Source organism: Moschus berezovskii, chromosome 15 (genome assembly GCF_049115385.1).
Source record: "Moschus berezovskii isolate FMDL1 chromosome 15, NW_MosBer_1.0, whole genome shotgun sequence".
NCBI lineage: Eukaryota > Metazoa > Chordata > Mammalia > Artiodactyla > Moschidae > Moschus > Moschus berezovskii.
In genome coordinates this window covers 31,268,456-31,292,277 of record NC_142474.1, presented here as the reverse complement: position 1 = coordinate 31,292,277, position 23,822 = coordinate 31,268,456, and the positions used below count along the sequence as shown (strand labels likewise).

Here is a 23,822-nt window from a genome sequence, read left to right as displayed (position 1 = left end):
TCTGCACAGCCCATTTAGCCGTTTCCTCGCCATTCTTGGGCTAAGCGGTGTGGAGAGACCTCAAGTTCAAGACTGAGAAACGGACACTGAGAGACCTTTCTCAAAAGGCCAGTCAGTCATTGCAGACCCAGGTTTCATGCTCTGGGAGCCAACCGATTTCCCAAAGCAGTGTTTGTTCCGTGGGGCCAAGCTACACCAGACATGCTGACCTTTACTCTGACTCAACTGAACGTCTGAAGTAATACACGGTCAACCGGATTGGCGATGTCTGTCCCGTAATACATGGTCAACCAGATTGGCGATGTCTGTCCCCTGCCCGGCTCCTTTCTCCTTCCCCTCCTCTCTTCCCCAACCCCCCACCCCCTGCCCTGCAGGGCTAACAAACTGTTACCATTCCATTGGTTCATCAAATAGTCATTCAGTGTCAGCCTGGTGGCAGGCGCCGTGCACGGCGCTTGGACACAGAGATGAGAATGTTCTGTGGTCCTCACTCCGTGCAGGAACACATGTGTGACGCTAGTGCAGGAGTTTCTCAGCTATGGTCCCTGAGACCCTTTTAGGGGATCTGTATTATTTTCATAAGAATACTGACTCTGTTTGCCCCTTTTACTCTCGATTTTCCATGTATGTACAGTGGAATTATCCAGAAGCTGCATGATGTGCGATATCACAGCATATAGAAATGGACATGAGAATCCAGTTGTCTCTGGAGTCAGACTTTTAAGTGGTTTGTCAACTTGTAAAATATGGTCATTCTTCTCAATATTTTTGAAACTAGATTTGTTTTTTACAAGAATGTTTTGTTATGTATTTATACATTTTAAATTTATGCATATTATTGTTTCAAAGATAAGTCACTAAATAAATACTGTTAAAATGTCCCCATTTTTTTTGGTAATATAGCCTAAATAGTTGGAGAAGGCAATGGCAAGCCACTCCAGTACTCTTGCCTAGAAAATCCCATGGATGGAGGAGCCTGGTAGGTTGCAGTCCGTGGGGTCTCTAAGGGTCGGACACGACTGAGCGACTTCACTTTCACTTTTCACTTTCACACATTGGAGAAGGAAATGGCAACCCACTCCAGTGTTCTTGCCTGGAGAATCCCAGGGACGGGGGAGCCTGGTGAGCTTCTGTCTATGGGGTCACACAGAGTCGGACACGACTGAAGTGACTTAGCAGCAGCAGCAGGCTAAATAGTGCTTCCCTGGTGGCTCACATGGTAAAGAATCTGCCTGCAATGTAGGAGACCTGGGTTGGATCCCTGGGTTGGGAAAATCCCTTGGAGGAGGCAATGGCAACCCACTCCAGTATTCTTGCCTGGAGAATCCCCACGGATAGAGAAGCCTGGTGGGCTACAGTCCACGGGGTCACACAAAGTCAGACACGATTAAGCACAGCACAGCAGAGCCTAAATAAACAAAAAGTCTCTTATGGCCTTCAGTTCTTTTTTTTAACTTTTCATTTTGAGATCATTGTAGGTTCACATGCAATCATAAGAAATAATATGGCAATATCTGAGTACCCTTCCTCCAGTTTCCCTGAATGGTAATGTCTTGCATAATTTTTTAGTACAATATCACAAACAGGAAACCGGCCCCTGCACCCATCTTTTCCAGATTTCACCCGTTTTCCTTGTATTTGTGAGTGTGTTCAGTTCTGTGCGGCACTATCATGTGTGTAGATTTGTGTGACCACCCCGAGTCAAGATACAGAACAGTTCCGTGACGAAGGTGCCTCAGTGCCCTTTTGCAGACACAGCCACCTCCTTCCCTCCCCTCCTAAACCCCTGTTCTCCCACTCTATAATTTTGTCAGTTCAGGAATACTATATAAATGGAACAATTCATTTACATTGTGTAACATTTTGAGGTTGGTCTTCTCAGTATAATTCCTTTGCAACCTATCCATGCTGTTGCAAGTGTTAATAGTGTGTTTTCTGCTACAGCTTAGGACTATTCCAGGCACAGATGTCCCACCGTTTGTTTAATTGTTCTACATTAGGGTTGTTTCTGATTTCTGGCTATTATGAATAAAGTTGTTTTGTGAATAAAGTTACTTTATTATGAATAAAGTACCTGAATGTTCATAATTCATGTACAGCCTTTTGTATGAACATAAGTTATCTTCTCTGGGATAAATGCCCCAAAGTACAGTTACTGGGTCGTACGGTAAGCACATGCTTAATTTTGTAACAAGTCACCACAACTTTTCCTGAGTGGCTGTACCATTTACATTCCTACCAGGAATTTATGAGTGATCTGATTTCTCTGCATCCTTACCAGCGTATAGTGTCATCAGTATTTTTTATTTTCAGTTCAGTTCAGTTCAGTCGCTCAGTCGTGTCCGACTCTCCATGACCCCATGAATCACAGCACGCCAGGCCTCCCTGTCCATCACCAACTCCCGGAGTTCACTCAAACTCATGTCCACAGAGTCGGTGATGCCATCCAGTCATCTCATTCTCTGTCGTCACCTTCTCCTCCCGCCCCCAATCCTTCCCAGCATCAGATACTTTTCCAGTGAGTCAACTCATTGCATGAGGTGGCCAAAGTATTGGAGTTTCAGCTTTAGCATCAGTCCTTCCAATGAACACCCAGGACTGATCTCCCTTAGAATGGACTGGTTGGATCTCCTTGCAGTCCAAGGGACTCTCAAGAGTCTGCAAATCAAAACTACAATGAGGGATTTCCTCCATGATCCAGTGGTTAAGGATCCACCTGCCAATGCAGGGGACATGGGTTCAATCCCTGGTCAGGGAACTAAGGTCCCACATACCGTAGGGCAACTAAGCCCACTTTCCTCAAAATACAGAGCCCACACACTCTGGAGCCCACGTGCCGCAACTAGAAGCCTGAGCGCCACAAGGGACGATCCCATGTGCCATAACTAAGAGCCAGTGCAGCCACAACTGAACACTTTATTTTAGCCATTCTGATAGTCGTGTAGGGATATTTCATTGTGATATTAATTTGTATTTCCTGATAGTAATAATGTTGAAAATATCTTCACATGTTGTTGTTCCTTCCCTAAGTTATGTCCAACTCCTTGTCACCCCATAGACTGCAGCACACCAGGCTTTCCTGTCCTTCACTATCTTTCAGAGTTTGCCTGAATTCATGTCCATTGAGTCAGTGATGCTATCCAACCATCTCTTTCTCTGCCGTCCCCTTCTCCTTTTGCCTTCAATCTTTCTCAACATTGAAGATAGATGGGCCCCCTGGGCCAGGCAGCTGATGTTTGTCAAATGGAGCAAAACTGAAGTTTTTGTCTGCAGCCAGACAAGAACAATGCCTGTTTCCTTTCCTCCATTGATACAGAGGCAAAAACTAATGGGGGGAATTTGTTGCAGCAAAACAGAAATGAGTGAATCATCTTTGGCACGTACAAGTCAAACAGGTCTACGAGAGTTAAACAATCTTGGTTATTCTTTAACTGTTACTACAAACAAATACTTGTAGCTGGACTTGTCCTTCACAAAGCTCTGACTCCATATAGATTATATTCTGCCCCTGGCATACTTTCCCCCCTACACTCTCTTGTAGCATTCTGCATTTTGGAAAGAGGGTCATGGGCCAATAACTTCAGGGACACAAGAACCAGTTGCTGAGTTGCCTGATGCCAGCTGTGGCCGTTTAGAAATTTTGCAGGAGAGAAAATTAAGCAAGACCTTCAAGAGGATATAAAACCTCTTCCTTTTCCTGAGAAAGGAGGGCACAGTTCTTGAGGTGTTAGCCTGCTATGTTTCCCTTTTGCCTGGTAAAAATAATAAAGCTATTCTTTTCTATTTCCTCCAAACTCTGTCTCCATATTTCAATTTGGCATTGGTGGACAGGGAGCCAAAATTTTGGCAATAGCATCAGGGTCTTTTCCAGTGAGGCTGCTCTTCGCATCAGGAGGCCAAGTATTGGAGCTTCAGCTTTAGCATCACTCCTTCCAATGAATATTCAGGGTTGATTTCCTTTAGGATTGACTGGTTTGATCTCCTTGCCGTCCAAAGGACTCTCAAGAGTCTTCTCCAGCACCACAATTTGAAAACATCAATTCTTTAGTGCTCAGCCTTTACATTCAGTTCTTACATCCATACGTGACTACTGGAAAAATCATAGCTTTGACTATAGGGACCTTTGTCAGCAAAGTGATGTCTCTGCTTTTTAATATTATGTCTAGGTTGGTTATTGCTTTTCTTCCAAGGAGCAAGTGTTATTTTTCATGCCTGCAATCCCTGTCTGCAGTGATTTTGGAGCCCAAGAAAATAAAATGTCACTGCTTCCACTTTTTCCCCTTCTATTTGCCGGATGCCATGATCTTAGGTTTTTGAATGTTGAGTTTTAAGCCAGCTTTTTCTCTCCTCTTTCACCTTCATCAAGAGGTTCTAGTTAGTTACTCTTCACTTCCTGCCATTAGAGTGGTATCATCTGCATATCTGAGGTTGTTGATATTTCTCCGCAATCTTGATTCCAGTTTGTGATTCATCCAGTCCAGCATTTCACATGATGTACTCTGCATATGAGTTAAATAATTAGGATGACAATACATACCCTTCTCGTGCTTCTTTCTCAGTTTTGAACTAATCTGTTTTTCCATATCCGGTTCTAACTGTTGCTTCTTGTCCTGCATACAGGTTTCTCAGGACACAGGTAAGGTGGTCTGGTACTGTCTTGGTTGGCCCTGCATGGCATGGCTCATAGCTTCACTGAGTTATGCAAGCCCCTTTGCCACAACAAGGCTATGATCCAGGAAGGAGTTTTTCTCACGCTTATTTGCCAACTGTGTAGCCTTTTCATTGCTATATCTGTTCATGTCTTTTGCCCATTTTCTAATTGATTGGATTATTTGTTTTCACTCTTGAGTTTTGAGAGTTCTTTATGTATTCTAGATACCAGGCCTTTTCAGTTATGTGATCTGCAAATATTTTCTCTTAGTGTTTTTATCCCCTTCACAGTCTCTTTCTCAGAACAAAAAGTTCTCATTTTGAATGATCCTATTTATCTTTTTTTTTTCCTTGATGGATCATGCTTTTGGTGTTAAATCTAAGAACTTTTTACTCAGCCCTAGGTCCTCAAGATTTTTTTTTTTTCTCTAAAAGTTTTGTAGTATAACATTTTACATCCAATATTTCATACATTTTGAGTTAATTTTTGCATAAGTTGTGGGGTTTAGGTGAAGGTTCATTTGCTATGAATGTCAATAATTTCTAAGGGATCCTGGGACCAAAGATTTGAGAACTTCTACAATAAGGTGTATAAGATACTCTGAAACAGGTAAGTGCAAAGAGCTGTGGAAAGGTTAACTTTGAGTAAGGTAGTATTGGAAGACTTCCCAAAAGAGGTGACATTTGAGTTCTGCTTTGAAGGATGGATAGGGTTATTGGTTTTCTCTGTATCCCATATCCAGAGATATTCTCAATGTTGGGGTTAATTTTAAAAGAAGGAGATGTAGAAAATAAAGAGAAGGACCTAAGAAATCAGGCAGATCTTGTTTGAAATCTTTCTTAAGTAGCTAAGTTACCTTCCCTAAGCCTCAGTTTTCTTATCTGCAAAATGGGGGAATAATTCTTTTCAAGGAAGCTGAAGATTAAATAAGTGTGTAAACGGGCAAGCGTGGTACCTGACACATGGTTGCCACTCTATGAATTACCTGCTACCCCACTTTCAAGATTACCTTTTCTCCATGTTGATGGAATTAGATCCTCCCTTTGATGTTCAGTTCAGTTCAGTTCAGTCGTGTCCGACTCTTTGCGACCCCATGAATCACAGCATGCCAGGCCTCCCTGTCCATCACCAACTCCCGGAGTTCACTCAAACTCATGTCCATCGAGTCAGTGATGCCATCCAGCCATCTCATTCTCTGTCGTCCCCTTCTCCTTCTGCCCCTAATCCTTCCCAGCATCAGACTCTTTTCCAGTGAGTCAACTCATTGCATGAGGTAGCCAAAGTATTGCAGTTTCAGCTTCAGCATCAATCCTTACAATGAACACCCAGGATTGATCTCCCTTAGAATGGACTGGTTGGATCTCCTTGCAGTACAAGGGACTCTCAAGAGTCTTCTCCAGCACCACAGTCCAAAAGCATCAATTCTTCTGCAATCAGCTTTCTTCACAGTCCAACTCTCACATCCATACATGACCACAACCTACGCTTAATTTCATTATTTCCCCGCATATTGCTCTAGATGAGTGATTCTCACAATTTAACTACGTATCAGCAGTCACAAAGCTAACACTCGATATTTAGTTGTGGTGAGATTTTTAAAACACAGATTGTAGAATTTCTGACTTAGTAGGTTTATGGTAGAACCAGAGAATTTGTATTTCAACAAATTTCTAGGTGATGCTGATATAGCTGGTCTGAAGACCCACACTTTGAGAACCACAGCTTTAGATATTCCCTGTAATTATCTCAATAAATTGTATAGAAGGAATAAAAATATCCACATTTCTACACGTAAGTAGATGTTCAAGGAAATGGCTTATTGTTTTTGTTTTTCAAAATTCATAGAAAACTGATCAGGGAGACTTCTGTTTTTAAGATGGCTGAGTTTTGTTTTGTTTTTAATTTTGGCAAAAGAAGACATAACATTAAATTTAGCATCTTCCCGGTTCTTCAGTGTGCAGTTCAGTATTGTTAAGCATATTTAAAAGTAGCTGAGTCTTGTGTCTATGCCGTTCTCTTTTTATAAACTATAAAAGCCCTTATTTAGTGGACACAGTAGAGGGAAAAGGTGAGGGCATGGTAGAGGCTGGACTGGGACTTAACGGATTGACTGAAAATCTGCACCCTGAATGATGACACCCTGAGTTCATTCCCAGACAAGCTCCAGAATATTTACATCTAAGCTTATTCAGCAACATGCCCTGCCTGCCCCGACCCCCACCTCCTTGCCACAAGGAGGGGATTTGAGCTTCCCTGTATGAAGAAAACCAACTGCCTCAGAGAAAAGACTGGCTATTGTGGTGTTTGGGGCTTCTCAGAAAAATCTGACTTGGCACTTAATTACACCGCAGTGAAGCACATCAGTTGTCAAGCTGTCTCCATGCTTGCCAAGCTTGCAGTCAGCTTTCACCCGCTTTACTTTGAAATAAAGATCATTAGTCACTTAAGGTGAGTTTCTAGTCTGAACAAGAGAGACTAAAGAAAATACTGCTGCAGAGGCAATGCTTTGCTGTGACTGCCACCTTGACATTCTCTTGGCCTATTTGGGCACCTGTGAATGAAGAATTGACTTACATAAAGAATTCTTAACTGGAGATCCTTGGACAGTGGATGTCAGTTTCTCTGTGTGTGCATATGAGCTCAAATCTAAGGTAGCACTCACCAGGTCCCCAGGGGATCTGAGATGCACTAAGAAGTGATAAGTCACTTATTGACTGGATTTCTGAGCTCTCTCCCAGCGCTTATTCCTTGAGTATATTTTGCCCTCTCACACCTCGGGAACTCTGCACACACGGGTACTTTGATTGGAGTACCTTTTCCTTCACAATGGAGTTAATTCCTACTCTTTCTTCTAGACTTATCAGAAATATTGGGTTTTCTAGGAAGTCTTCCTTGACCTCAGCCTCCCTTCTGGGTTGGGTGACCGACCCCTTGGGTTTCCTCAGACCTCTGTATGCCATCCTCATCTCCCTTAGAGAGATGTGTCTGCTGCCTCTGGATGCAAAGGCTGCTCTTCTCTCAAGAGCCTGGCTGGAGAGCTGAGTAATAACATCCTAGCAGCACCCGCCTGCCCAGTCCTGGGCAAAGCACTTGTTAATTGGGTTGAGAGCTGGACTGGATGGATGCTCAGGAGTAAATCAGCTCCGGCCTTTGTGATACACTTCAAAGCTCAGCAGAAGGCAGAGTGAGCTGACTGGAAAAAGGAACAGGGAAAGATAGGGCAATTATTAAAACTCTTTTTGCCTCTGTCCTTAGGTTACCTACTAGGCTGGGCTTACTGAGCCTCTTCTGAATACTGTGAACATGAACTTAAACTTGGCGAAGGAAAATCAAGGTTGAGGCAATACCTTCATCCTCTGATTCAGCCCTTCTAGCATTGGAGAAGGAAATGGCAACCCACTCCAGTGTTCTTGCCTGGAGAATCCCAGGGACGGGGGAGCCTGGTGGGCTTCCGTCTATGGGGTCACACAGAGTCGGACACGACTGAAGTGACTTAGCAGCAGCAGCAGCATCTGTCAGGAGAAGGGTGAGAAGTGTCTGAGTTGGTCCAGCCTGAACCCACATGATATGTGGAACAGACATTTTATATGGGGGTTGCCCTCTATCTGAACCCTTTTGCTGTATTTGGAAAGTTTCTCATGTTATGAGTGTTCATAGAGGGCAGAGACCACTTCATTTCTGTTACAGACTTTTTAATCTCTTAACATTCCTGTTTCATTCTTTCTTAGAATTTCCATCTCTTTGCTTACATTGCCCATCTATTCTTGCAGGTTGTCTACTTTTCCCATTAGAACCCTTAGCATATTAATCAAAGTTATTTTGTGTTCCCAGTCTGGTCATTCCAACATCCCTGCTCTTTCTAAGTCTGGTTCTGATGTTTTGTCTGTCTCATCAAACTGTGTTTTTGCCTTTCAGTATGCCTCATAGTTTTTTTGGTTGAAAGCCAAGCTGCATAAAAGGAACTCTGGTAAACAGGTTTTTAGTGAAGTGGTGATAAGGTGTAGGGTGAGGGGAAGCATTCCACAGTCTTATGAATGGTCTCGGTCTTCTAGTGAGCCTGTCTTTGGGCCGTGAGCTTCATAAGCATGTCTTGGTTTTTCCCTCCCTTAGATGGGGCAGAATGGGTAGAGAGGACTGGAGTTGGGTATTTTCCTTCCCCCAGGCCAATTAGGCTCTGATAAAACCCCAATAGGTTAGGCTCTGGTAAAATAGTTTCTCTTGAAGGCAGGTCTTTTTAAGAAGAACAGAATTCTCTAGCATATTTAAAAATACCATATATTTCCTCTTCCCCTGTCAGAGGCATTTACTGAAATTCCAGTATTCACTGTGAGAGCTTGGTCAAGCTCCCAGAGGTGAAGTTCACAAAAGTGAGGGGTCTCCTGATGACTGGATTCCACTGGAGTTTGTATCTCTCAGTCTTATCCACGTGGAGTCTCCAGCTATCTGTTGATTACAGTTCAGGTTTTCCTACCCAAGGTTTCTGTGGAGGTTTCTGCTCCAGTAAGTCTAACTCTCTGTATCTGTCTGTCTCTTCAGTTCTAGGGGCTGACATTTTCCCTGTGACCTCATTTCTCTTACAGACCTAAGAATAGATGTTGATTTTTTGGCTTTTTACTTTCTGTTAGGACAGTGACAACTTCTGAGTTTCTTACGTGCTGGACTGGAAACTTGAAGTCAGTGATTTTTTTTTTTTTTTACATTTTTTTCATTGTGGTAAAAAACACATAGCATAAAATTTATCGTTTGAACTATTCTCAAGTGAACCATTCAGAGGCATTCAGTACATTCACAGTGTTGTGCAACCATCACCACCATTCATCCTCAGAATTTTCTCATCATCCCAAACTGAAACCCTGTTTTCATTAAGTAATAACTCCCTGTTATGTAAAGTGCTAGCTTTTATATTATTCTTGATGCGATTGTTGTTATTATGTAGTGTTGTTGTTCAGTTGCTCAGTCATGTCTGAGCGTGACCTTTGTGACCCCATGGACTGCAGCATGCCAGGCTTCCCTGTCCATCACCATCTCCTGGGGCTTGCTCAAACTCATGTCCATCGAGTCGGCGATGCCATCCAACCATCTGGTTCTCTGTCATCCTCCTCCCCTCCTGCCTTAAATCTTTCCCAGCATCAGGGTCTTTTCCAATGAGTCAGCTCTTTGCATCAGGTGGCCAAAGTATTGGAGCTTCAGCTTCAGCATCAGTGCTTCCGAGAATATTTAGGGTTGATTTCCTTTAGAATTGACTGGTTGGATCTGCTTGCAGTCTAAGGGACTCTCAAGAGTCTTCTCCAACACCACAGTTCAAAAGCATCAATTTTTCAACACTCAGCCTTTTTTCTGGTCCAACTCTCACATCCATACATGACTACTGGAAAATCCATAACTTTGACTATATGGACCTTTGTCAGCAATGTCTCTGCTTTTTAATATTCTTTCTAGGTTTGTCATAGCTTTTCTTCCAAGGACCGAGTGTCTTCTAATTTCATAGCTGCAGTCACCATCTGCAGTGATTTTGGAGGCCAAGAAAATAAAGTCTGTCACTGTTTCCATTGTTTCCCCACCCATTTTCCATAAAGTGATGGGACCAGATGCCATGATCTTAGTTTTTTTAATGTGGAGCTCTAAGCCAGCTTTTCACTCTCCTCTTTCACCTTCATCAGATTATGTAGTGAAACAGCAATTGTTGTATTAGGTTGTTAGGCATCGTTCTCAAGAACATTTGGAGTGGTGCATCATAACTTAAAGAGATGGGAATACCAAACCACCTTACCTGCCTCCTGAGAAATCTGTATGCAGGTCAAGAAGCAACATTTAGAATCAGACTTGGAACCCAAATAGAGAAAGTAGTATGTCAAGGCTGTATATTGTCACCCTGCTTATATAACTTATATGCAGAACACATATGCAAAATGCTGGGCTAGATGAAGCACAAGCTGGAATCAAGTTTGCAGGGAGAAATATCAATAATCTCAGATATGCAGATGACACCACTCTTATGGCAGAAAATGAAGAGGAACTAAAGAGCCTCTTGATGAAGGTGAAAGAGGAGAGTGAAAAAGCTGGCTTAGAGCTCCATATTCAAAAAATTAAGATCATGGCATCTGGTCCCATCACTTTACGGAAAAGCTTGAAAGAAAAGCTATGACAAACCTAGACAGCATATTAGGAAGCAGAGACATGACATTACAGACAAAGGTCCATCTAGTATGGATGTGAGAGTTGGACCATAAAGAAAGCTGAGCACCAAAGAATTGATCACTTTTGAACTGTGGTGTTGGAGAAGCCTCTTGAGATTCCCTTGGACTGCAAGCAGATCAAACCAGTCAATCCTAAAGGAAATCAACCCTGAATATTCATTTGAAGGACTGATGCTGAAGCTGAAGCTCCAATTCCTTGGCCACCTGATGTGAAGATCTGACTCACTGGAAAAGACCCTGATGCTGGGAAAGACTGAAGGCAGGAGGAGTAAGGGACGACAGAGGATGAGATGGTTGGATGGCATCACCAACTTGATGGACATGAGTTTTAGCAAGCTCCAGGAGATGGTGATGGACAGGGAAGTCTGGCATGCTCCTGTCCATAGGGTTGACAAGAGTTGGACATGACTGAGACACTGAACTGAACTGATCTGATCATAACATACTTTTTGAAGGGAGCTGATGGGATCAACACGTTTTAAGAAGGAAAGGTCAGTGATCAGGAAAAACTGGGGACTGAGTGTGATGTTGATGCTTCTTCAAGTCAGAGCTGAGGAAGCTACCCTGAAAGTCTGTCCTAAATGGAAACATTTATCAGTGTAAATGTAGTAGGTTCACATTAACTTCATTCCAGCAGTTTTGTTTTATTGTTTCATCTGCCCAGGAATGGAACCTTGAAACTCCAGAGAGATGAATGGGAAGATTCCCTGTACTAATCTCATTTCCAAATGTAATTGACAAGTAACTAGGAAGCTCTCTGCTTCCAAACGCTATGTTAACAGAGTCATCCATCCTCTTGCCCATCTAGGTGGGCCAGCCTGCCACTGTGATGCATGTTCATTGCTCCAACAATGGAGATGTAGTGGAGTTGGTACAACCTTTCTGGAGGACAGTTTGGCAATATGGATCAAAAATATTAATTTGCAGAAACTTCGGCCCAGCCATTTCATTTCAAGGATTTAATTTATCTCAAGTAATTGGATAAATGACTAAGGATGTTTGCACAAAGATGTTCAAATGAGGTTGTGTTTATAATTGTAAAAAAATTGGAAACATTCTAAATGTCCAGCAATAGAGAACAGTGTTTATCCATTATGGCATAAACAATGACATATTTACTCTGGAACTCTTGCCAAAGTTGAGGTACAGTTGTATGTAAGGGGAAACCTCCACAGTATTAAGGTTTATCCTGCAGAACATTTTCCTGGTTAGTGTTTGCCCAGTAGAATGACTGTTCATTTTTAGCACACAAACTTAGTGTATATGTGTCTCTTCATAGCAACTTTTTTTGGCAAATGTTTTTATAAGAAAGCATTATCTATTGACATCCCTCTAACTCAATAGAGCATTTTAAACCAAACTCCTTGGGAGAAAAATGTCTCGTGTTTTATCCCAAAGAAAATTGATAGCTCAGAATTACATGTAGAAGTATTGAAAAATTAAACAAGTGACCCAGAACCTCTAGTACTGAGAGATTTTGGTTGATGAGTGCAGAGGTCACTGGGTGAGACTCCCAGGAAGGCCTTTGTGGAGGAACAGACCCCACTTTCTTGAGCTCTTTGGCCATTCTTCCTGCCTGGAATGTTGACATGATGCCTAGAGGTAGAGCAAGTATTGAATAATTCTGAGACTACAATGCTGAAGATGAAAGCCTTTGCACTCTGACAGAGGGGGGAGAGGGAAAGAGGAGGCATACCCAGGGCGCCTTGTTACATGAGAAATACAAGTCTGCAGTCGTTCATTCCTTTTTTTCTTTTTAAAAAATCTTCACCTTTATTTATTTACTTTCTAATATTTATTTATTTGGCTGAGCTGGGTCTTAGTTGTAGCATGTGGGATCTAGTTCCCTGACCCAGGATTGAACTCCAGCCCCCTGCATTGGGAGCCAAGAGTCTTAGCCACTGGACCACCAAGGAAATCCCCCATTCCTCTTTGTTCTTATCTTCTGTCATATACTTCCAAACACAATCCCAATACAATTGTTTTCGGTTCCCTCTTTCTCTTTCTAACAACAGATGATAAAAATCATGTCCAAATAAATATATCTGGCTAATGAGATAAGAAAGAAAGAAAGTGAAGTCATTTAGTAGTGTCTGACTCTTTGCAACCCCATGGACTATAGCCTACCAGGTTCCACCGTCAATGGGATTTTCCAGGCAAGAATACTGGAGTGGGTTGCCATTTCCTTCTCCAGGAGATCTTCCTGACCCAAGGATTGAACCTGGGTCTCCCACATGGTAGGCATTGTAGGCAGATGGTTTACCATCTGAGCCACCAGGGAATGAAATAAAAGAAGATATAATTTAAAAAGTCAACGGAGTGATAACAAAGCATTTGTGCACCTTGGCTGTCATTAGCAGAGAGAGAGGCCATGTCACCATACTCTAGCAAGTGTCTAAGAACAAGTTTGTTGATGATCTGGAAGTAATGCTAAGCATCTTACAACCTAATATGTATAGTTTTTTAAAAATGTGTCACTGTTCACGTGAAGCCATCACATTTTGTTAATCGGCTGTACCCAATACGAAATAAAAGTTCAAAAAAATGTATGTGTGGTGTCTCTGTGTGTGTGTGTATACTGATTGTGTGTTTACTGAGTTTTAGTAAAATTTCAGGCAATTGGTTGAGGGTTTTGAGCTAATATGTGTACGATTTTTCCTATTCAATATAATGGAAATAGGTTTCCTTTCAGCATTTTCATTAAGAATACCCTTTTTTTAGGACCTGATTACTGGTACTAAGTGAGACATGCCAGGTCTGGAGGGGACCCTGCTGCCCTGAAGCCAGTTCCTACCTGCATAGGCTCTCTTGTCCCCAGTTCCAGTTTCATCCTTTCCCTCCCTCAGGGCTCTGAATCTGCCTACCTGCTGGCCTTTGCAGGTGCTCTCTAGACCCTGACCTCTTCTGGCACTTGCTTCTGCAGCTGTGCGGGGACTTCCCCTTTCTAGGAACTCTCCCTTCTGCCCTCAAGTGGCCCTAATATGGGGAGAGCAGCTACTTTCCAGATTGCCTGCTGGAGCCCAGCAATTGCCTGACCAGTTTTTTTTTTAATTAATTAATTTATTTGGCTGAGCCAGGCCTTAGTTGTAGTATGCAGGATCTTTAATTTCACCATGGGGATCTAGTTCCCTGACCAGGGATGGAACCAAGGCTCCCTGCATTGGGAGTGTGGGGTTTTAGTCACTGGAACCCAGGGAAGTCCCTACCTGACTGGTTATTAATCCTCCCTTCTAATGGATGATCACCAGAATGGGAGGCTGGGAGCAAATGAGCAAGAAATGCAAAACTGCAATACCAGTTTTTTAAAAAATAAGTTAAAAAGCAGGTTATAAACAACTTTTATACCGTACTAGTTAGGAAGCTTTTGGCTGTTCAGTTCAGTTCAGTCTCTCAGTTGAGTCTGACTCTTTGCGACCCCATGAACCGCAGCACTTGAGGCCTCCCTGTCCATCACCAATTCCCGGAGTTTACCCAAACTCACATCCATTGAGTCGGTGATGCCATCCAACCATCTCATCCTCTGCCGTCCCCTTCTCCCACCCTCAATCTTTCCCAGCATCAGGGTCTTTTCAAATGAGTCAGTTCTTCACATCAGGTGGCCAAAGTATTGGAGTTTCAGCTTCAACATCAGTCCCTCCAATGAATATTCAGGACTGATTTCCCATAGGATGGACTGGTTGGATCTTCTTGCAGTCCAAGGGACTCTCAAGAATCTTCTCCAACACCACAGTTCAAAAGCATCAATTCTATGGCGCTCAGCTTTCTTTATAGTCCAACTCTTACATCCATACATGGCTACTGGAAAAACCATAGCCTTGACTAGATGGACCTTTGTTGACAAAGTAATGTCTCTGCTGGCATATTGAGTGCATCACTTTCACAGCATCATCTGTCAGGATTTGAAATAGCTCAACTGGAATTCCATCACCTCCACTAGCTTTGTTCGGAGTGATGCTTTCTAAGGCCCACTTGACTTCACATTCCAAGATGTCTGGCTCTAGGTTAGTGATCACTCCATCGTGATTATCTTGGTTGTGAAGATCTTTTTTGTACAGTTCTTCTGTGTATTTTTGCCACCTCTTCTTAATATCTTCTGCTTCTGTTAGTTCCATACCATTTCTGTCCTTTATTGAGTCCATCTTTGCATGAAATATTCCCTTGGTATCTCTAATTTTCTTGAAAGGATCTCTTGTTTTTCCTATTCCGTTGTTTTCCTCTATTTCTTTGCATTGATCACTGAGGAAGGCTTTCTTATCTCTCCTTGCTATTCTTTGGAACTCTGCATTCAGATGCTTATATCTTTCCTTTTCTCCTTTGCTTTTCACTTCTCTTCTTTTCACAGCTATTTGTAAGGCCTCCTCAGACAGCCAATTTGCTTTTTTTGCATTTCTTTTCCATGGGGATGGTCTTGGTCCTTGTCTCCTGTACAATGTCATGAACCTCCATCCATAGTTCATCAGGCAGGCACTCTATCTATCAGATACTGTCCTTTAAATCTATTTCTCACTTCCACTGTATAATCATAAGGGATTTGATTTAGGTCATATCTGAATGGTCTAGTGGTTTTCCCTACTTTCTTCAATTTAAGTCTGAATTTGGCAATAAGGAGTTCATGATCTGAGCCACAGTCAGCTCCTGGTCTTTTTTTTGCTAACTATATACAGCTTCTCCATCTTTGGCTGCAAAGAATATAATCAATCTGATTTCGGTGTTGACCATCTGGTGATGTCCATGTGTACAGTCTTCTCTTGTGTTATTGAAAGAGGGTGTTTGCTATGACCAGTGTGTTCTCTTGGTAAAACTCTTATTAGCCTTTGCCCTGCTTCATTCCGTGCTCCAAGGCCAAATATACCTGTTACTCCAGGTGTTTCTTGACTTCCTACTTTTGCATTCCAGTCCCCTATAATGAAAAGGACATCTTTTTTGGGTGTTAGTTCTAAAAGGTCTTGGAGGTCTTCATAGAACCATTCAGCTTCTTCAGCAAAAACTCAGCAGTGGCCACAGGACTGGAAAAGGTCAGTCTTCATTCCAATTCCAAAGAAAGGCAATGCCAAAGAATGCTCAAACTACTGCAAAATTGTACTCATCTCACACGCTAGTAAAGTCATCCGCTGGATCATGGAGAAAGCAAGAGAGTTCCAGGAAAACATCTATTTCTGCTTCATTGACTCTGCCAAAGTCTTTGACTGTGTGGATTACAATAAACTGTGGAAAATTCTGAAAGAGATGGGAATACCAGACCACCTAACCTGCCTCTTGAGAAACCTGTATGCAGGTCAGGAAACAACAGTCAGAACTGGACATGGAACAACAGACTGGTTCCAAATAGGAAAAGGAGTACGTCAAGGTTGTGTATTGTCACCCTGCTTATTTAACTTATATGCAGGGTACATCATGAGGAACGCTGGGCTGGAAGAAGCACGGAATCAAGATTGCCGGGAGAAATATCAATAACCTCAGATATGCAGATGACACCACCCTTATGGCAGAAAGTGAAGAAGAACTAAATACCCTCTTGATGAAAGTGAAAGAGGAGAGTGAAAAAGTTGGCTTGAATCTCAACATTCGGAAAACTAAGATCATGGCATCCAGTCGCATCACTTCATGGCAAATAGATCGGGAAACATTGGCAGACTTTATTTTCTTGGGCTCCAAAATCACTGCAGATGGTGACTGCAGCCATGAAATTAAAAGACGCTTCTCTTTGGCAGGAAAGTTATGACCAGCCTAGATAGCATATTAAAAAGCAGAGACATTACTTTGCCAACCAAGGTCCGTCTAGTCAAGGCTATGGTTTTTCCAGTGGTCATGTATGGATGTGAGAGTTGGACTGTGAAGAAAGCTGGTCACCAAAGAATTGATACTTTTGAACTGTGGTGTGGAGAAGACTCTTGAGAGTCCCTTGGACTGCAGGGAGATCCAACCAGTCCATTCTAAATGAGATCAGTCCTGGGTTTTCATTGGAAGGACTTATGCTAAAGCTGAAACCCCAATACTTTGGCCACCTCATGCGGAGAGTTGACTCACTGGAAAAGACTCTGATTCTGGGAGGGATTTGGGGCAGGAGGAGAAGGAGACGACAGAGAATGAGATGGCTGGATGGCATCACTGACTCGATGGACATGAGTCTGAGTGAACTCTGGGAGTTGGTGATGGACAGGGAGGCTTGGCGTGCTGTGATTCATGGGGTCGCAAAGAGTCAGACACGACTGAGCGACTGAACTGAACTGAATGTTTCTGCTTTTTAATATGCTGTCTAGGTTGGTCTTAACTTTCCTTCCAAGGAGTAAGCATCTTTTAATTTCATGGCTGCAATCACCATCTGCAGTGATTTTGGAGCCCAAGAAAATAAAGTCTCCCACTGTTTCCCCATCTATTTGTCATGAAGTGATGGGACCGGATGCCATGATCTTAGTTTTCTGAATGTTGAGCTTCAAGCCAACTTTTTCACTTTCCTCTTTCACTTTCATCAAGAGGCTCTTTAGCTCTTCTTCACTTCCTGCCATAAGGGTGGTGTCATCTGCATATCTGAGGTTATTGATATTTCTCCCGGCAATCTTGATTCCAGCTTGTGCTTCATCCAGCCCAGCGTTCCTCATGATGTACCCTGCATATAAGTTAAATAAGCAGGGTGACAATACACAACCTTGACGTACTCCTTTTCCTATTTGGAACCAGTCTGTTGTTTCATGTCCAGTTCTAACTGTTGTTTCCTGACCTGCACACAGGTTTCTCAAGAGGCAGGTCAGGTGGTCTGGTATTCCTATCTCTTTCAGAATTTTCCACAGTTTGTTGTGATCCACACAGTCAAAAAGCTTTGGAGTAGTCAATAAAGCAGAAGTAGATGTTTTCCTGGAATTCTCTTGCTTTTTCAATGATCCAGTGGCTGGATGGCTGGATGGACTTTTGGCTGTATGTAACTTAAAATGGTAGAAACATTAATGAAATCTTATTATCTCTCTTCATAGTGGAGTCGTGGGTCAGTGTTGGCTTGTTGCAGGGTTGGGGTCGCTGAGAGCAGCAGTACATGCATGGGATCTTTTGAAGGAGGTTATCTTCATTACCTCCACCATAGTTTCCATGAATTCCGTTCAGTCGCTCAGTCGTGTCCGACTCTTTGCGACCCCGTGGACTGTAGCCTACCAGGCTTCTCCGTCCATGAGATTCTCCAGGCAAGAATACTGGAGTGGGTTACCATTTCCTTCTCCAGGGGATCTTCCCGACCCAGGGATCGAACCCGGGTCTCCCGCATTGGAGGCAGACGCTTTAACCTCTGAGCCACCAGGGAAGCCCACCATAGTTTGGCCCCAGGTAAATAGCAGGTAGGGCACACAGCTCCATAATCAACAGGAAATTGGATTAAAGATTTCCTGAGCATGGCCCCACCCATCAGAACAAGACCCAGTTACCCCCTCAGTCAGTCTCTCCCATCAGGAAGCTTCCATAAGCCTCTCATCCTTCTCCATCAGAGGGCAGACAGACTGCAAACCATAATCACAGAAAACTAACCAATCTGATCACATGGACCACAGCCTTGTATAACTCAATGAAACTATGAGCCATGCCATGTAGGGCCACCAAAGATAGACGTCATGGTGGAGAGTTCTGACAAAATGTGTTCCACAGGAGAAGGGAATGGCAAACCACTTCAGTATTCTTGCCATGAGAACCCCATGAACAGTATGAAAAGGCAAAAAGATAGGACACTGAAAGATGAACTCCCCAGGTCAGTAGGTGCCCAATATGCTACTGAAGATCAGTGGAGAAGTAACTCCAGAAAGAATGAAGAGGCAGAGCCAAAGCAAAAACAACACCCAGTCATGGATGTGACTGGTGATGGAAGTAAAGTCTGATGCTGTAAAGAGCAATATTGCATAGGAACCTGGAATGTTAGGTCCATGAATCAAGGCAAATCGGAAGTGGTCAAACAGTAGATGGCAAGAGTGAACGTCAACATTTTAGGAATCAGCGAACTAAAATGGACTGGAATGGGTGAATTTAACTCAGATGACCATTATATCTACTATTGTGGGCAGGAATCCCTTAGAAGAAATGGAGTAGCCATAACAAAAGAGTCTGAAATGCAGTACTTGGATGCAGTCTCAAAAACGACAGGATGATCTCTGTTCATTTCCAAGGCAAACCGTTCAATATCACGGTAATCCAAGTATATGCTCCGGCCACTAATGCTGAAGAAGCTGAAGTTGAACAGTTCTATGAAGACCTACAAGACCTTCTAGAACTAACATCCAAAAATAATGTCCTTTTCATTATAGAGGACTGGAATGCAAAAGTAGGAAGTCAAGAAATACCTGGAGTAAGAGGCAAATTTGGCCTTGGAGGATGGAATGAAGCAGGGCAAAGGCTAATAGAGTTTTACCAAGAGAACACACTGGTCATAGCAAACACCCTCTTCCAACAACAAGCAAAGACTCTACACATGGACATCACCAGAAGGTCAACACTGAAATCAGATTGATTATATTCTTTGCAGCCAAAGATGGAGAAGTTCTATAGAGTCAGCAAAAACAAGACTGGGAGCTGACTGTGGCTCAGATCATGAACTCCTTAATGTCAAATTCAGACTTAAATTGATGAAAGTAGGGAAAGCCACTAGACCATTCAGGTGTGACCTAAATCAAATCCCTTACAATTATACAGTGGAAGTGAGAAATAGATATATGTGATTAGATCTGATAGATAGAGTGCCTGATGAACTATGGACGGAGGTTCATGACAGTGTACAGGAGACAGGGACCAAGACCATCCCCATGGAAAAGAAATGCAAAAAAGCAAAATAGCTGTCTGAGAAGGCCTTAAAAATAGCTGTGAAGAGAAGAGAAGTGAAAAGCAAAGGAGAAAAGGAAAGATACACCCATTTGAATAAAGACTTCCAAAGAATAGCAAGGAGAGGTAAGCAAGCCTTCCTCAGTGATCAGTGCAAAGAAATAGAGAAAAACAATAGAATGTGAAAGACCAGAGATCTCTTCAAGAAAATTAGAGATACCAAGGGAACATTTCATGCAAAAATGGGCTCAATAAAGGACAGAAATGGTATGGACCTAACAGAAGCAGAAGATATTAAGGAGAGGTGGCAAGAATACACAGAAGAACTATACAAAAAAGATCTTCACTATCCAGATAATCACAATGGTGTGATCACTCATCTAGAGCCAGACATCCTGGAATGTGAAGTCAAGTGGGCCTTTGGAAGCATCACTCCAAACAATGCTAGTGGAGGTGATGGAATTCCAGTTGAGCTATTTCAAATCTTAGAAGATGATGCTGTGAAAGTGCTGCACTCAGTATGCCAGCAAATTTGAAAAATGCAGCAGTGCCACAGGACTGGAAAAGGTCAATTTTCATTCCAATCCCAAAGAAAGGCAATGCCAAAGAATGCTCAAACTACTGCACAATTGCACTCATCTCACATACTAGTAAAGTAATGCTCAAAATTCTCCAAGCCAGGCTTCAACAGTACGTGAACCGTGAACTTCCAGATGTTCAAGCTGGTTTTAGAAAAGACAGAGGAACCAGAGATCAAATTGCCAACATCCGTTGGATCATAAAAAGAGAAAGAGAGTTCTAGGAAAAACACATATTTCTGCTTCATTGACTATGCCAAAGCCTTTGACTGTGTGGTTCACAATAAACTGTGGAACATTCTGAAAGAGATGGGAATACCAGACCACCTGACCTGCCTCTTGAGAAACCTGTATGCAGGTCAGGAAACAACAGTTAGAACTGGACATGGAACAACAGACTGGTTCCAAACAGGCAAAGGAGTACGTCAAGGCTGTATATTGTCACCCTGCTTATTTAACTTATATGCAGGGTACATCATGAGAAACTCTGGGCTGGATGAAGAACAAGCTGGAATCAAGATTGTCGGGAGAAATATCAATAACCTCAGATATGCAGATGACACCACCCTTATGGCAGAAAGTGAAGAAGAACTAAAGAGCCTCTTGCTGAAAGTGAAAGAGGAGAGTGAAAAAGTTGGCTTAAAGCTCAACATTCAGAAAACTAAGATCATGGCATCTGGTCCCATCACTTCATGGGAAATAGATGGGGAAACAGTGGAAACAGTGTCAGACTTTATTTTCTTGGGCTCCAAAATCACTGCAGATGGTGATTGCAGCCATGAAATTAAAAGACGCTTACTCCTTGGAAGGAAAGTTATGACCAACCTAGACATCATATTTAAAAGCAGAGACATTACTTTGTCAACACAGTTCCGTCTAGTCAAGGCTATGGTTTTTCCAGTGGTTATGTATGGATGTGAGAGTTGGACTATAAGAAAGCTGAGCGCTTTAACTCAGCTGAGTTAAAGCTGAGTGCTTTTGAACTGTGGTGTTGGAGAAGACTCTTGAGAGTCCCTTGGACTACAAGAAGATCCAACCAGTCCATCCTACAGAAAATCAGTCCTGAATATTCATTGGAGGGACTGATGTTGAAGCTGAAACTCCAATACTTTGGCTACCTGATGTGAAGAACTGACTCATTTGAAAAGATCCTGATGCTGGGGAAAACTGAGGGCGGGAGGAGAAGGAGACAACAGAGGATGAGATGGTTGGATGGCATCACCAACTCAATGGACATGAGTTTGAGTAAACTCTGAGAGTTAGTGATGGACAGGGAGGCCTGGCGTGCTGCAGTCCATGGGGTCTCAGGGAGCCTGACACGACTGAGTGACTGAACTAAACTGAACTGAACTGATTGTCTCCCTTAAGAAACTGAGAAGTAGAGTGTTTCTGCAGTTGGCTGAGCTGGTACCACAAAATGACATCATAAAGAACTCAAATCCTTTCCATAGTCCTCCTCTGCCATCTCCAGGTCATTGCCTCATCCTCTTAGTTTTATTCCCCTCATGATGACTGTCATTGTTCAAGCAGTGTCATTCTGCTGTTAGTGTGTAGAGGCAACAAAAACCTTAAGCATATCCTTCTCTGAGATTGAGGAAAACTTCCCCAGAACTTCCATCAGCTTTCCCATCATTGCTCATGGCAAGATCTGGGTCGTATGTCCCTCTCTTAAGCCAATCAGTGGCAAGGGGAATGAGTCCAGTAGTTCTAAATGCCTCGGACATATTTGCAGTACACTGAGCTCCTAGCAGAACAGTTTTGAGTAGTATCTCTGAGGATTGGACCTGGGGCTTTGTATATATTAGTATTTTTAATTACCTAGGTAGTTTTGATGGGCAGTAGGGGTCAGAACCACTCTTTTACACTAAACATAATTCACCTTCTGGAGCTAGGGAAGGGCTATTTTCCCTGAAGCACGTGGCCATTAGACACCTGGAGAATAGTAAGGTTGTTAGCAAGGAAAATGATGGAAAGTGTTTGTTGTGTAGGCAAATGATAGTGTTTGACATTTAGGGTGTGCTCCTATTTCATGTATAATATGACATATATGCCAGGAAAAAATTGTGGAAGACCATGGATCAAACTTTTAATAGTTACTGTCATGGTGTGCTGAGGGAGAGAATTAATTATAGCTGATTTCCACTTAGGTGAACTATTACCATGAACTTTAATCACAATCAGAAAAACAATGAAGATACATGCATTTTGGGGGAAAAAATTTTTTTTAAAGAAAAAAAAAATAAAACCATTGTAAGGAATGAAATGCTCTTTTTTTCCTCTGTGGGGTAACCACTATGGAGCAAGCCCTGTTTCTTGTTCAGCAACTTGTTGCTAGGGGCTTAGAATTTATTACTGACCCAGTAAGGATACTTCTCTTTCCCACTTGAGCAGGAGAAAAATAAACTCTCATCTGGACAGTCTCATTTCCCTTGCCAGTGATTGGGTTAAACCAGGACCTATGATGCAGTTGTAGCCAATAAAATGTCAGGAGGCATCAGCTGGGGGCATGGTGTGTGTTTCTAGGAAATATTTCTTTACTTTTCAAAAAGACTCAGGACAAAAGGGTCTCTTCTTCCCCCAAACACTTTCTTGACTATGTATGATGCCTGGATATTGCAGCCATCATCTTATGATTATGTGGGGACAAAGTCCACATTCTAGGGATGATAGGGTGAAAATCCTTCATAACATTTTTAAACCTTAAGTATAATTTCATACAATAAATTACAAAAATCTTAAGTGTACAGTTTGGTGAAATTTTATGTTTGTACACATCCATGTAACCACTACAAGATCAAGATACAGAACATTCCTAGCACTCCAGAGAGCTCTCTCCTGCCTCTTCCCAGCCAATAGTCATTAGCCAACACCTACTGTACTGATTCCTCTCTTCATACATTATTTAACTGTTCTTGAACTTCACATGAATGGATTCATACAGTACATATTATTCTGTACAGGGCTTCTTTGCTCAATGTTTTCTTTGAGATTCATTCGTGTTTTTATGTATTTCAATCATTTATCAAATCACTGTGTGATAGTCCATTGGTACCACAATTTATCCATTTCCTGTGGATGGGCATTTATTTCCAGGTTTTGGCTGTTTTTTTTTTTTTTTAAAGGTGCTATGAACATCTATGCACCTGTCTTTGAGTGAATATATGTCCTTATTTCTCTTGTGCATATACCTAGGAGTGAAATTGCTAGGACTTGGGGTAAACAGCTATTTATTTAGCTTTAGTTAGATTAAACCAAACAGTTTTCCTAGTGGTTTAACCAATTTACATTTCCACCAGATGTGTGAGATTTTCAATTGTTCTACTATCTCAGCAACACTTGGTATAATTGGTCTTTGATTTTGTCCATTCTGGTGGATGAATGGTAGTATCTGATTATAGTTTTAGTTTGCATTTCTCTGAAGACCTTTTCAAGTGCCTTTGGGTCATTTCCTCTCTCCTAAGAGGTGCCTGTTTAAGTCTTTTCCTCTTCTTAAGGGTTGTTTTGTCTTCTGCTATCAATTTGTAGGTGGTTGTTTACATTCTGCATGTAAGTCTTTGGTCATATATATGAAATGCAAGTATCTTCTCTCAGTCTATAGATTGCTTCTTC

General features: G+C 42.2%; 1 protein-coding gene across 5 annotated transcripts in view; it reads left to right on the top strand.

The window, feature by feature from the left end:
- PDYN (prodynorphin) overlaps window positions 1–23,822 on the top strand; it is a 120,112-nt gene that overhangs the window by 19,186 nt on the left and 77,104 nt on the right. The gene's annotated exons all lie outside the window — the stretch shown is intronic.